Source organism: Saccoglossus kowalevskii, chromosome 22 (genome assembly GCF_978046115.1).
Source record: "Saccoglossus kowalevskii chromosome 22, keSacKowa6.1, whole genome shotgun sequence".
Taxonomy (NCBI): domain Eukaryota; kingdom Metazoa; phylum Hemichordata; class Enteropneusta; family Harrimaniidae; genus Saccoglossus; species Saccoglossus kowalevskii.
This window is the reverse complement of record NC_140662.1, coordinates 17,516,343-17,518,545: the sequence shown is the minus strand read 5'-3', so window position 1 is coordinate 17,518,545 and position 2,203 is coordinate 17,516,343.

The window sequence follows — 2,203 nt, the reverse complement described above, 5'->3', positions numbered from 1 at the left end:
TTAAAGTTGTGGGTGTTGAAGCAACTATTCACATTTTGGATGATTTCTTATTTCTGGCACGAACTAGGGAGCGCTGTTTTTTGGATTTGTGTGCTGACCTTGGGGTTCCAATTGCACAGGAAAAGACTATGGGACCCAACACTTCCATGGTGTTTGCAGGTATGGAGTTAAACACAGTTCAAGGCGAGTGTTGACTGCCACAGGATAAACTGTTGCGTTGCCGCAGCTTGATTGATACTTTCTTAGTAAAGAAAAAGGTGATGCTCAAGGAAATTCAGTCTTTGGTGGGGACCTTAAATTTTGCATGCATTGTGGTGGTTCCATTTTTGCGTAGGTTAATTGATTTGACAAAAGGGATAAAGAAACCAAATTTTTATATCTGGTTGACCAAAGAGGTTAAAGCAGACCTTGTGTGGAACAGTTTTTGGATAGTTATAATTGGAAGACAATTTTTATGGATGCCATTCATCCGAATCTCTTTGTTTGTTTACAGATGCAGCAGGGTCACTGGGGTACGGTGGCATTTTTAGTTCTCATTGGTTTTTTGGGGAATGGCCAGCTGACTGGAAAACTCCAAGACTGCAACATTAAAAGCTATTTCCAATCATGCTGGCTCTTGAAGTGTGGGGGCATTATCTCAGTAACAAGCAAGTGTTGTTCTTCACTGACAATGAGGCCCTGGTGTCAGTCTTGAATAAGCAGTCGGCAAAGGATAAGAACCTGATGGTTTTAGTTCGTCGGATCGTGCTCATTGGCCTTCAGTTTAACATTCTTTTTAGAGCAAAACATATTCCGGACAGGCATAACATTTTGGCTGACTGTCTTTCTCGTTTGCATGTGGATCAGTTCAGATAGATGGCTTAAGGCATGGATACCAATCCAACCACAATTCCTTCACATTTGCTACCAGTCAATTGGAAATGGAAGTAGGCAGACATTTACAGCAGGCTATTTGCAGCTCCTCTAGGACAACATATCAGCGTGCATGGCGGGTTTTTGCCCAATTTTTGTATAGCCAGTTGGGGGTACATTGTCCATCATTACCACTTCAGGAAACAACCATTGCTTTGTTTATTGGCTACCTTTCTAGACAGCACCTGGCACCATCCACTGTTTCAACTTACTTGTCAGCCATTAGTTACGTTCATAAAATTGCAGGTTTTTCAGACCCAACCAAGTCTTTTGTGGTACACAAATTGGTGCAAATGGATGACCGTCTTCCTATCACTCGTGATATTTAGCATTGTCTAGTTAAGGCTATTCCACACGTTATTTCATCTGTTTATCAAGGGTGTTTATTTAGAGCAATGTTTTTAACAGCATTCTATGGGTTCCTCAGGATTGAGGAAATTACAATTAAAAATAGGCATGATGTGGGTGGGGCCATTCTCTTCAATCAGCTGCAATTTATTGGAACTATGGGTAAACCTCAGTCAATGACATTAACCTTATCCAAATTTAAGCATTGCAAACCAGGCACAGCATTTGTTATTTCATTTTGTAGGAGGGAGGTGACTGACCTTTGCCCTGTACAGGCAATGTGGGATTTTTGCCAGTTACGGGGAGTAGATGCAGGCCCTTTTTTGCCTGCCTGGAGCATTGGGTATTGAACGGGGTGATTTCACAGCTCAGCTTAGGCGTTCTCTTGAGTTTTGTGGCTTTAATGTTGATAGCTTGTGAGGCTGCTCCTATACGAAAACCTGCTTCAGATGGGTTGTCCGATGCTCAGATCCGTGTTTTAGGTAGATGGAAGTCAGATGCATTCAAGGGATATATTCGGCAACCAGCAGTATGGTAACATGTTTACAGAAATAGACAAAACATGTTTTGCACTTGAATATAGGTCAGACAGGGGCCGCTATATATGGGTGCCTTACATTTTTCTGTTTTTCCTTCTATTCGATATAGGTCAGGCAGGGGCCGCTGTATTCGGATTCAAGCAATTTAGTTAGTGTTCACTTAAGTAATGTACTTTAATAAGAATTTACCTCTGCTTCTGGTCATTTTGGGTGGGGCGGCCATACACTAGTGTGGCTTGTGGCGTTTCTGGGGCCCACACCTTTGTTTGAGATTAATTTGTTTTGAAAGTTTTCCTCGCCAGTTGACCTTTGACCTCCTTGGAGGTTTTTCTGTTGTAATCTTTCAGTTTGAGGAAACTGGCGAGGGATTTTTTAAGGTTTACAAGCCTCTCATTTTTCAATAA